Source organism: Moschus berezovskii, chromosome 12, assembly GCF_049115385.1.
Source record: "Moschus berezovskii isolate FMDL1 chromosome 12, NW_MosBer_1.0, whole genome shotgun sequence".
Classification (NCBI taxonomy): Eukaryota; Metazoa; Chordata; class Mammalia; order Artiodactyla; family Moschidae; genus Moschus; species Moschus berezovskii.
Window position 1 is genome coordinate 35,818,452 of NC_142471.1, and position 12,800 is coordinate 35,831,251.

Here is a 12,800-nt window from a genome sequence, read left to right on the forward strand (position 1 = left end):
ATCCTTTACAGAAAGTCAGTGGGGGGTCAGATCAATAGTGCCACTTCTTGAGGCCTTCCCAGCCAGAAGTGGGGAGACAAGTGCCCCCAGCAGCAAAGAAATGTCCTGCATTTGCACCCGATGTCTTTACTGGGTGGAGAAGCTGTAGCCCAGAGAGACATACTGACCTGCCCTTGGTCACACAGCAAACCCCCAAGCCTCTCTCCCAGGCAGCATCTGTCTCAGTGTGGGACTTGGCTTCTGGGCTGAGGGGTGTGCTGCTCCCACCTGCTGAGCTCAGCTCTGCGGATCCTGATTTCAACATCAGGCCTCCCACTCCTTGCCTTGCCCTGGCGGCCACTTTGGATTTTCCCCAGACATTCCTATGTGGCCTGTCTGCTCACGTCCAGAGACCCCGGGGGTGGGGGACACCTGGGACCACACTGCAGGAGTGAGGGAAGTCACTGGATCCCCTGGTCTGCCATGAGCAGGAGCATGGGGCTGAAGAGGAGCAGGCACCTGGGGGGTGTTCTCTCCCACGGGACTGTCAGGAGAGGCGGGTGGGCAGAGCATCAGAGGACACAGGGTTCCTGGTGAGATTTAATGGGCTTAGGAAGTTCATAAAACTGCTGTACTGCTGCCCAAGATGCACTGAGGTGCTTGGGCATGCTTCTCAAGCACCCTCCTCTCTTCTTACCTATCACAGTGCCCCAGAACCAAGAGGGCCTCAGAAACCATAAGCCTACCATTGCGGGAACCCCCTCGACAACTCTCCATCCTCAACTTACACACCTCGGGTCACCAGGTGCTCACTGCCACCACGGGCATCCCTGTCAGGAGCTCCTTCCTTCTTTGGAGCCCAAGCCTATCTTCCTTTGATGCCCCCGTCTATCCTCCTGGCGCATGTGACCCCCCCCCCACCCCGTGGGTGAGGAAAGGACAAAGGTCCAGGGTCTGGCCCCCAACCTCCCGGTGAGGAGGGGGAAGAGCAGAGTGGGGCAGGCCCTCCCCATCTGAATCCCAGCTCATAGAAAGAGACAGTGAATGGCCAAGAGCCCTTTAGAGTGGTAAGTCCTCATGTGTCTAGGACTTTACAGTTTGCAGAACACACCCTTGACATTACCATTGGTGCAAACACAACACTGGGTGAGATGGCCTGGGGCTCTGGAATAAGCCAGAAGCCCTGGATCTAGTCTTATCTCTACCATTCACTGGCTGTGTGACTGGAGGAAGCCTTGGTCCCTCTCTGAGCCTCAGTTTCCTCACCTAAAAATTAAGACTAGGTTCTCTTTATTCCAGTGCTAAATGAGTTGGTGGTTCCAAACAACCAAGCAGAGGCTCTGTAGGGAAAGGCGCTGCATGTAACAGGCTGTGCAGGTTGCCGGGCACCCTGGGGTCAGGTGGTTGTTGGGGCAGCCTGATTCAACCTTGCCGGTCCCCACCCACCCCAGCCTTGAGTCAGAGTGTCGGGACTGAAATACTTCCCCCATCTGAGCTCCATTTCTTCCTCCACAGAGTGGAGGACAGCACCCTCCGGGTGCCTGAGCGAGCCTTTGTCTGGGCAGCATCAGAAGTGAAGTTGGCCGCCCCAGCCCAGACAGGGAGGTGTGTCGCCCAGCCGGGCAGGCAGAGAGACCAACAGCTACGGCAGGAAGGGAAATTGCCTTTCCAACTGCAGGGAGCTCATGTCAGTCCAACTGGGGGGCTGTCCGGAAGCCCCCCCTGTCAAAGCTGTGTCCTGGAAGAAGCAATAAAACCCCAGGAGTGCTGAGGCATGGACAGTCGAGCTGCCTTGGCCGTCCCATCCCTTCAAAGGCGACTCCAAAAATCAATGGAGAGAGATTCATTAGGGGCCTGGGTGGCGAGTGCCTCACCACCTCTGGCAGCCGCTTTGTTTGCTGACCTGAGCTTCCTGTCTGCACAGGCAGCTTCCAGTGAGAAACATCCCACGTTCTTGAAGACAGTACGTCAGGGACGCCGTCTCTGAGCAGCGTCAGAGAGCAGAAGCAGGGCTCCACAGACCCTGCTCTTCACTCATTCATTCCCTCATCCTTTTATTCATTCAGGTAGCTGGTCTGTGCTTCATTCACATAGCAGATATCAAGCATCTGCTTGGCACAGTTTAGATCCTATCAATAAGACATGTACAAAACAGACAAAAGTCGCTGTTGACAGGGAGCTTGACTTCTAGCAAGGGAGACGGGGTACCAAGAGAAATAATTGGAATAACTGATCATCAGTTAAGGAAGACCCTAAGTCAGGGAGGAGTGGGAGCCACCGAGGAGGGCCTGCAGCTTTGAGCAGAGTGGCTGGGCAAGGCTTCCTGAGACTCGGGGGTCCCATGGGTGGAGGCCTGCAGGAGGTGGGAAGTGAGTCTGGCCACCTGGAAAAGAGCGCTGGGGGCGTCTACAGTCTGAAGTCAGGGAGACTAGAAGGAAATGAGGTCGGGAGGTGACCGGGACCCGGTCCGTCATCATAAAGACGTGGAATTTTGCAGCTGGCTGAGCCGGAGAGGTTTAAGCCGAGGAAGGATGAGCTGTGAACTTGGGTTTCGGCAGCGTCGCCATATGTATCAGGTTGTGAAGGCATCATAACAAAGTAGCCCAGGAGCAGCCGAAACAACAAGGGACGTTTTGTCTCGCAGCTCTAGAGGCCAGAAGTCTGAGATCCACGTGTGGTGGTGGCAGGGCTGTGTTCCCTCAGAAGGCACGAGGGAAGGACCTCTGCCAGGCTTCTCTCTTGGCCTCCGGTAGTTTCCCGGCTCCTGAGAGCAGAACTCCAGTCCTCACACGGCACTTTCCCTGTGTGCATGTCTGTCTCTGTGTCCAAATTTCTACTTTTTATCAAAACACCAGCCATATGGGGTTAGCTGCTGCTGCTGTTTAGTCACTAGGTCGTGTCTGACTCTTTGTGACCCTGGACTGTAGCCCGCCAGACTCCTCTGTCCATGGAATTTTCCAGGCAAGAATACTGGAATGGGTTGCCATTTCCTTCTCTAGGGGATCTTCCCAACCCAGGGATCGAACCCACGTCTCCTTCATTGGCAGACAGACTCTTTACCACCGAGCCACCTGGGAAACCCTATGACTTTAGGGTCCACCCTAATGAACTCATTTTAACTCGATCATCTGCTGTCCTGTTTCCAGAAAAGGTCATATTCACAGGTACTGGGGGTTAACACTTCAGCATCTTTTGGGGATGTGGGGACCCACAACCCTGTGGCCCCTCAATCTCTTGAGAATGATCACTGTTATCTCTTTGGTCCTCCCCGGCACCTGGTATTTGCTGGCCTCGCTCCTATTTTACAAAGGAGGAGGCAAAGGTCCAAGGAAGCCAAAGTGACTTGTCCAAGGCCATCAGCTAGTCAATGTTTGTTTCCTAAGCCTCGGCATCCAAATCCAGGCACATCTCCTCCCTCCACAACTCTTCAGCTAGCAGGGACATGGTCAGTGTCTTCTGGTCTTTGCTGAGACCCCTCCGACCTCTCTGTGTAGCTGAGAGGCTGTGGACATCCCCGGGACCTGGGCAGACACCCTAGGTGTGGCTGCCTTCCCAGCTGCATGGGTGGAGGGGCAGGCAGCAGCTCTTAAAGACAAAAGCCACCTGAGGGCCCGTTTCAGGTCTGGTTTCTGGGTTCCTGCCCCATCCTCTCTCCTCCTCCAGTCTGGCAGGAGGCTTTCCTGGATCCCCGATAACCTCATGACCATGGGGCTTCTCAGAGGTGCCCATCGAGTGTGGGGCAGGGGTTGGTTTTGTTTGCTTAACAAAAGGATTGTGAGATTTGGGCTGATGCCAAATACAGACTGCTGGGAATGCAGCCTGAATGGGGGATGAGGGCCCCACTGTGGGATACATCCGGGAAGGGTGGGGAGCAGTGACAGGAGGTTCAGAGCCAGGGAAGTCTCATTCTCCACCGTCACCCCCATCCCCTGCTTCAGGTGGAGCCCTGGACAAACCAGAATGCCGGGTGGATGGTTAAATCACACAGAGGCTTAACAGGAAAAAGAAATACAAAGAAAGTAGACATTTCCATCTACGTAATATGGTGTGCTGGAAAGAATATGAGTCAGGGAGACACGACTCTTATCACAGTTCTAACTCACTGTGTGACTTTGATGATCACTCTCTGGAGTCCCATCTTGGGGATACAGTCTGAAGGTTACTGGTGCAGACTTTATAGCCAGATGGCTGGTTAGTTTAAATCCTTCTGCCAGTTGTCTAACCCTCTCTGTGCCTCACTATTCTCCTCTGCAGTGCGGAATTAATCATACTTCATCAGAGAGGCTTTGGGTGAGAATGGCATGTTGATACTTGGAAAGTGCCTAGAACTGTGCCTGTCACTAGCAGACACTCTCTCTCCAGGAGCTCTGTATGACTGTGGACAGAGGAGAGGCCTGGAGCCAGTTTGGGACTCTCAGCTGGGTGTCCCCAGTGGGATTGTGCCCTCCCGCTGTCCCTATGTGTGCGTAAGGGCCCCAGGGCTGGCTGAGACACCTGCACTGGCTGGCTGGGAGCCGAACCTCAGCTGGGCCTTCCTTCTTTGAGATTGTACGTGCAGAATCAAGGAGGCTGCCCAAGGTGAAGAAGGGAGGGACAGAGGCAGAGGGAACAGGTTTAGTGAAGGACATGGGAGTCTGTGACTTGACCCCTCAGAGGTGGGCAGAAGCCCCAGGAGAAAGTCCCTGAAGGCAGAGCCCCTGAATCAACTCACACCCAGTGCAGCTGCTTGAGTCTTCCTGGGGCAACTGAGCTGGCAGTGAGACAAATGCCCCATGGCCAGTTATCCCCCATATGTGTGTGTGCCTTTTCTGAACCCACTCCATGCCCCACATGCCCCTCCATGCACCCCAAGAAGGCCCAGTTGTGTGGAGACAGATGGCCAAGCAGTTCCCAAGGCCTGAGCTCATGCCAACCACACTCCCATGGACACCACCCGGGGCCTCCTTGTCTATTTCATTCTCCCTGCTGAGTGCTGGCGGAGAAGGCAATGGCAACTCACTCCAGTATTCTTGCCTGGAAAATCCCATGGACAGGGAGCCTGGAAGGCTGCAGTCTATGGGGTCGCGAAGAGTCAGACACGACTGAAGTGACTTAGCAGCAGCAGCTGAGTGCTGGAGCCTGCATGGGTGACATCCTTGAGTCACTGGGATCCTTGTTGAAACCTGCTGAATCAGCAAGCCCTGCTTGAGGAAGACCTGGCTCGGGGTGACTCAGGTTCATTGTTCTACTTCTCAGTCTCAGTTGGAGGGAACTGGGACTTTGTATCTGCCCCTAGCCACCTCCGCCTCCCCCCACAAAGCCTTGCGGAGGAGGTGACCCTGCCTTGGACCTAGGAACCACTTTTCCACTCACGGGGGCCCTACATCCAGTAGCTTTGCTCTTTCAAACTCATTGGCCTGGGCTGGAACAGGATCCAGGAGCCCATCCCTCGAGGTGAGCTGGGGAGGCCTGGAGGAAGCTCCTACAACACCCCAGACTCCACCATAGTGTCACCCTCCATGGCCTGGTCAGTCCTGTGGAGGTGGGTTCTATACAGCAGGCTCCCTGGCTGGGTGAAACGTCCTGCCTCCGCTCCCTCCAGTGCAAGCCACGGCTGCCTTCCTGGTTGCAGTGCTGTGATTTATTGGCGGCTCCTCCTCGCCAGGGCCCACGGCAGGAGGAGTTCAAACACCCGCAAGAAAAGCCACCAGCTATTGATTCCCGAATCGGGCTTCCCAAGCGCTCCCGGGCATTCATCAAGGAGCCACGGTGCTGGGGCCGCAGCTCCCTTTCTTCTTCCTTTCTTCTGCCTCCCAAGTCATTCCCCCGGGCTGTGCCCCCCTCGCCGAGGTCACTCGGAGAGCTCGCCGAGTGACTGCGTGCAGAGGTGGAGAGCGCCTTTGTCTGCTGCCTCTTTCCTGTAGATCCTTATCAAGGCCGGCGCCCAGGGGGTGGAGCAGGCCACTTTGGACCTCGGGCTTTTAAGAAAATCTTTGGAAGTTAGAGAAGTGGAGTTGGAATGTAGAATAAGTAGGGGGATGCCTTTCTGAAGCAGGAACTGGTCAGAGTATCCATGTTTCTCTAGGCTCTGGGCTGCAGTATTAAGAGCTTGCGAACCAAGTGCGGCTGGAATGGGACCAAGCAGGTCTTGAAATTAGCATGTGAAAACCCTAGCTTTGGCCTGGAGGCCTTCTGTGCGGGCTGGTGAATGGATTCTTGAAAACAATTTGTTTTCCTAATTACATAAATCTGCTAGCAGAGAGTATTTACCTTTTTTTCCCCTCTCACCTAGGGAAAGTCTGTTGGTCCCAGGCCTGTGAAGTTTAAATAAGCATATCAATACTCTTCTCTCACCCTACCCTGGGGCTCCTTCTAGAATCGGTTCTGGGGAGAGCTGAGAGATGGGGGAGGGGAAAGGGTGGGATTGTTAGATTGTTACTAGTTTCCCAGGCTGGGCCTCCAGGTCTGTATTCCTTAGGTAAACCTCTGCTCAGTTCCAGTCCAAATTTTGGTTCAACCTACAGGAGTGGTTTTTCTGAATTCAGTGCCTAGAGCCACATAGGTACCGATTCAGAGTATTTCAAGAATGAATCCGGAAGTTCCAAACATTAGGGTCCTTGGTGGCTCCGAAGGCACTCAGGAGGATCAGGCAAATATTGTGAACTCTCATTGGACAGAACTTCTGGGTAGAAAGAATCCAGAAGATGGGTGTTCTGGTTATTTGAGGTCTTTGTGACTTAGGTTCTGTATAACCGAGGTTTGAGCCCTGACATCCTGTTAAAACCAGATTTGTGTTAGAAAACGGATCTTAGAGACATCCATTTCAATGTTTTCTTCTGAAAAAATGGACCAAATTGTCATGCCTCCTCTGCTTCTGGGTGTCACTGGCTGAGCACTGGGCTTTGGATAGGGGTCTGTGTTCTATGGGATCTGCAAAGTGAACTGGACCAATCAATGAGAAAAATGGGAGGGTCTTCACTGGCCACAAGGCTCTTCCCTCATGGGCTCTCAACCCCCTTTGTGGCTGCTTGGGAAGGCAGGTCCTCCAATGGATGTCTCAGTGTATATGATTATCCCTCAAGAAGGATGAGGGAAGGCTCAATTTGGACAGAGCAGGAAAGTCCTTACCCTGGCTGCCCCGGGGTTGGCCCTGCAGGCAGGTAATGCCAATTAATCTCTCTTGCAGGAAGCTAGTTCTTGTCCAAAGGCAGCAAGTTATGAAGTATAAATTAATCCATTTAACCAGCCCCTCGGAGGGAAAGCCCATGACAACTGCATTTCCAAATGCCATCTCTGAAAGTGATATTTCAAGTGGCAGTGGGTGGGATTAGAGCTTGCTAACGATTTATGTCAAACAGGGAGCAAGAACATAATTTCTAGATAAGTGATTTGTTTCAGGCACTTCCAGGGCTGGCAATAGGACAGACGGGAAGGTTTCCGGGCCAGCCAGAGCTCAGACTGAAAATGGGCTAGTACTGGGGAATGAAGGAAGGAGAACAGGAGAAGCTAAGTCAAAGCCTAGCAGACCTGGTCAATTTCCCATGATGGCAAGGACAGCAGTGCAAGGAAGTCTCATATAGAACACTTACCTTCCTAATTGTTTGGGCAGTTAGGTCGCCATTCAAGAAACTTTCACTGCGGGAGGGCGGGGCTGGGGGAAAGGGGCTTAAAATAAAGTTTGTGCCAAAGAGGATCGCGGTGATGGGACGTGCCCACGAAAGAAGAAGGAGCGAAGAATCCTTTGGGGTGGCAGGGCGGCGGCTTGGTTTCCAGGGGTGTCTGCTCAGCTCAGCTCCAGGAGCCCTTGCGACAGACAGGCTGGAAGGAAGAGGCCGCGGCCACCACAGGATGCAATGTCAGAAGGCAGCAACTCCCGGGGCGGGGCAGGGCCGCGAGCAGCCGCCACCCCCGGCTTCCCTACCGCTGGTTCCAGGGCACAGGGACTCCCCGAAGTCAGCGAGCTCGAGCGTACGTGCGCCCGCTCATCCTGCCTCGGGGAATCCCAGGGGTGGCAGGGGCCTCTGTGCCAGGGAAGATGCCAGACCGCCTGCCTTCTCCGCCCCTTAGCCTGTTCCGAAAATCCTTTAAACCAGGTCACAATCCGGATGCCCCAGTCCCGCCCCGCCCCCTCTCCTCCCCCGGGGCCGAGGCCGCCTCCAAGCCTGCTCCCTCCTCCGCCGCCACCCGGCCTTGGACCCTTATTAGCATGACCACTTGGGAGGATTCTCCTGGGGGGCAGGAGACACCCGAAGTCATCCACCGCCTGTGCCTTCCCAGCGGCCCCCTTGGGCGGCAGCGTTCCGGGAGACCCACTCGTACAAGTGTTGCTTCCAATTAATTGCCTGGGCGGGGGAGGGAAGGGGGCCTGTCGCCGCCCCCGCCCGGAGGCTGGAGCGCCGCTCGTCGGGTCGTGCGCTCGCTCAGCGGCGGCGTGCACCAGCACCACCCCTGCGTGCAAGTTTGAAATGTGAGCTGCCTCGGATTCACACTCGCTCGCTCTCGCTCGCAGCAAAGTGGCTGGGCCGACGGTCTGCGCGCGCGAGTGAGTGCGGGCGGCGGGCTGCGGGGTGGGGGTGCGGACGGCGAGACTAGCGGGGCGGGGAGGGCGCGCGCGAGCCAGGGCTCCCTGGAGACGCCGAGGCAGGTCTGCTAGCCTTTCATCTTCCTCCCGCGCTCCTCCTCCTCCCTCCCCTCCCCCAGCCGCGGCGCGCCCGGCCTCCCCGGAGCCCCCAGCCCCACGCGGACGTAAGCCGGGTGGGTGGTCGCGCCGGCGGGGTGCGGGAGCGCCGCGCAGGGCGCGGGCCGTGGGAAGTTTCGCTGGCGCGCCCTGTGCGCCCCCGCCCCCCGCGCGCCCCCGGCCCATCCCCGTCCCCGGAGGGCTGTCGCTTGCGCCTGGGCGCGCGGCTGGCTGCCTCCTCGGCGGCGGCGGCCCCATTAGCAGAGCCTCCGACTGTGATTGGCTTCGCCCGGGAAGCTGGAGACGGGCGATGAATAATTGATGTGTGCGGTGCGGTAGCCGGACGGCGGCGGCGGTGGCGGGCAGCAGCAAGCGGGAGCGCGGGAGCCGGAGCGCCCTCGGAGCGGGCAGCGCGGAGCCAGCGGGCGCCGGAGCCGCCCGGGCCCCCGCGCCGCCGCCGCCGCCCCGGCGCGGAGCGGGGATGCAGGCGGCGCCCGCTGCCTGCGCGCAGCCTTTGTTCCGCGCCGGCTGAACCCTGCCCGGAGTCGCTCGCTGCGGCCGCCCCCGGCCGGGCCCCAGCCCGCTGCGGGCGCCAGGGCGGGATCGCGGCCGGTGCAACTTCCAGGTAAGTGCCGGCTGGAGGGTCGGCGCCGGGGCGCCCGCGGGTCGGGCCGGGCTCCCTCCGGGAGCGGGGGCGAGTGTGCGTGCCTGTGTGTGACAGAGAAGGGCCGGTGCATTGTGGGTAGCGCCGTGTGCTGCATGGTGTCAGCCCGAGGCTTGGCGGCGAGAGTGGCACCGGCGTGCACCGGGCCGTTTTGTGCGCTCGTCCAGGGGGCCCTCATTCTCTCTGGGGCACGGGGCCAGGTTGTTTCCCCTCCCACCACCCCCACCACTCCCGAAGGTGAAGTGTTGGCTCTCAAGCAGGCATTTTACAAGGCTGCGTCCTCAATTGGCTGCTTCTATTGCAAAAATCTGAATGGGCCAGGAAGCCTTCCGCGGAGGCAGCGGCCGAGGGTCCTTAACTTCAAGCTGCTCCTTTGTCAGGGTGCAGCCCTGATGCTGACAGCGCCCAGAGACCCCGATGGGCGCTGGTAGTGCCACCACTGCTGCAGGGTGCCCTTCGGAGAGGTGGTGGGTGCAGAACATACTTCTGACAAATATTTGCTGGGAGGCGGGCTGGAGGAGGAGAGATGGGTTTGCACCAGAGAGCCGGAAGGGGCCTTTCTGTGGTGCCTGACACCAGGCTGTGAAGATCTCATTTAAGACCTTGGAGAGAGGGTTTCTCAGAGGACTGCCTGGGCTGAAGGTCTGTCTGTGGTCAAGAGCACGTGGTTTTGGTGTTGGGGAAATCTTACAAACCTTGGCGCCTGGTGCACTAGATAAGCCTCTATTCTTGAGTCCATCTGAAAGCTGGCTTGGGTGATACTAGGAGAGGTCTGGCTGTCTTTCCCTGTCTTTGCCTCCCTTTGCACCACAGATGGGCTCCAGGAGACCATCACTCTCAGGATGGAGACCTAGGTTCCCTACCCTTGACCATCAGGGTGGACTGGCAGATGGTTGCTAGGCATGGCTAGAAACTCCTTCCGCAGGCAGGTCTTGTGAGGCAGCTGGCAAGGAGTTGGCACCAGAGAGCTTCTTAATGGCCCGTCCTTGAGAATAGGCCAGAAATCCAATTGGGGAGGGAGTTGGAGTGGGCAGGGTGATGGCTCCCTGAGATCAGGGTGACCCCAGATGGTTTATAGGGACTCAGCCCCTTCCAGTTCTGAGGCTCTGGGTTGGAAGGTCATCTCCTCTCCACTGCAGAGTAGAAAGCCCTATCCCACGACAGGGGGTGTAGGGAGGTGAGCCTTGAAGTCCACGTGGCTACTAGTAAGCCTGTTCCCCTTTTTGTGTGTATTAACCAGGCGGTGACTACCCCCACCGCTAGCAGGATTCAAGTCCCCTTCTGAGCTATTTTTACCCTGAACTTCCTTAGTGAGAAACCACCAAACAGTGATGCTTTGGTGAGAATCTGGGTCTTTACCGGAAGCAGCAGCCTGCACAGAGTTTTGAGACTTGCTTCACTCTGCCGTCTCCGTTCCCCGGCACAGCCACCTCCTCAGCAAGACCGAGCCCCTTTGCCTCTTGCTCTCTCTTACCTCCTGGTTCTTACCACAGCCTATGTGCTCAGGGACTCGGGAGCCCCGTTTCAGATGGAAAAACTGATGTCCCTGAGACCACCCAGTAGGGGACAGAGGAAGGCAGTCCTCTGTGACCGGAGGGTGGCCTTGACTGTGAGCTCCTTGAAGGTAGGAGCCGTATGTTACCCATCACAGTATAGCCTGGTGCCAGCCACCGTGCCTGGCAGGTGGTAAGCACTCAGTGATCCTGAGGGAGTGCATGAGCAGAAAGCTGGTCGTGCGCTGCTTTCCTCTGTTGGAGTGGGGAGGTGATAGAGAAATTGAAAGCGTGCTTCTGGTTGTAAGTCAGTGTTGGCTGAGCACTAACTCATCAGGCCGAGCTCAGTCCCCGGGAACTCTGAGATGAGTTCCAGGTCTGCTGTTAGCCAGTCAGACTGAAAGCTCCCACAGATGTTCAACCAGAACCCTACCTGGGAACTTTCTGGGTCACACCCCAGGGAATGAGGATGGCAGAGCTCTGTTTAGAACCGCACTGTGGAGTATGGTAGCTACTAACCACGTGTGGCTGTTTGTACACTTAATTACAAGTTTAGTTTCTCATCTGCACCAGCCACTTTTCAAATGGTCAACAGCCACATGTGGCTAGTGGCTACCAGACTGGGCAGGTCAGATCATAGAATATTTCCAATGGGGCTGAAAGTTCCACTGGATATCTCTGACCTGGAAGGATGGAGATTTAGGACGGAAGTGAGGTGAGGATGTTAGACAGTGTGACAGTGCAGGAGGAGTCTATAGGATGCAGGGACCTTCCAGTTTCCGACAGCCTCCCAGTAAGGGGCGTATAGACAAGCCAGGTGCTCCCACTTAGCATGGGAAAAGGCCAAGATTCAGTTCTGCCCAAGGTCTCCAACTCCTCCGCCAAAGCACTCCCACCCAGCAGAGGTCAGCCAGGGGTCACGGATGGGCAGAGGTCCCCGGAGCAGCCTCAGACCTCCCCAAGGACTGTCTTGGTGCCCGGTAGGCGTCAGTCTTTGTGAAGTCATCCATCGATCGGGCGGGAGAGCCAGCTCAGCCTCACGTCCCCAGGAACAGAGAGTTCTCTGCTGGCAGAGCTGGAAGGAAAGGGAGACAGGCTTTCCAGGCAAGGGAGGTGTTTACCTTGATGGATGCAGCTTTGGTCCCAAGGGAGAGGCGGCTCTTCTCCACAGGGGAGGACCCCATCAGCGGGCCTGTGGCCAGGTTCATTAGCTCCACCCCAGAGGGAGATGTGCAGGCCCCAGCCGGGGCTGGAAAGGAGAAGGATTGGGGACCGTCTGGCTGGCACTGGATGCCCTCTGCTCCTATCCTGCCAGGGCCTGCTGCCCCTCATGTCATGAGGCATTCGAGGTGCCACCCTTTCCTTCGCTTTCCCTGAAGCCTCAGCTGCAGGAGGAAACTCTCCCAGGGCCCAGCAGAGAGGCAGCAGCCTCACGAGGGAGCCTGCTCAGGGAAAAACAAGGCCCCTACCCTCAAGCATTTGCAGCCTCTCCAGGAGCTCCTGAGCCAGAGGGGTAAAGGGACTTCCTGCCCCTAGGTCACATGGCAGGGCAGGCTAGTGATGGAGCTAATGCCCACTCATGGCCACTGCAAATCCCTGTCTGCCATTTTGAGCTTGAAGTTTACATGAGATTTCATTGTGTCTTGCTTCACTTTCGTCCTCCAGCCTTGTTAGATCAGTTTGTTTCTGGCCTTTTCCTGAGGTGTCCACCTCCTGTGAACAGCAGGCCTCACTGTAGCCTCCGGCTCCCCTGGGGCCTGATCTCAGTGAAGGAGGAAGTTTCAATAGGGGCTGGCCCTCTGCCAGGGACCCCATCAGTCCCAAAAGAGGCTCCTCAAGGCCCATCCAGGGGAGCTTGAGAGATGAGAGGAGCTTTGGGGAAAACCCAAGGTTTCCAGTCCCCTTGAGTGAGGTGGGGGCAGTGTTCAGGGCTTCTACTTGCTGAACCTTTCCCTGGAGCCGAGGTGGACCACCTGGGGATGCTCACACGCTCTTGGTCCCCAGTATC

General features: G+C 57.0%; 1 protein-coding gene across 7 annotated transcripts in view; it reads left to right on the top strand.

Moving 5' to 3' along the window:
- The window catches only part of ZMIZ1 (zinc finger MIZ-type containing 1), a 150,727-nt gene that overhangs the window by 73,336 nt on the left and 64,591 nt on the right, over positions 1-12,800 (top strand). Inside the window, exon 1 of one of the 7 annotated variants that reach the window (XM_055425355.2) lies at positions 7,641-8,500. The exons of 5 other annotated variants lie outside the window; for them this stretch is intronic. The gene's annotated coding sequence lies outside the window, so the exon portion shown is untranslated. Of the gene's footprint in view, positions 1-7,640; positions 8,501-8,687; positions 9,261-12,800 lie in introns of those variants that run through there. One more of the 7 variants, XM_088842063.1, reaches the window with a different exon arrangement.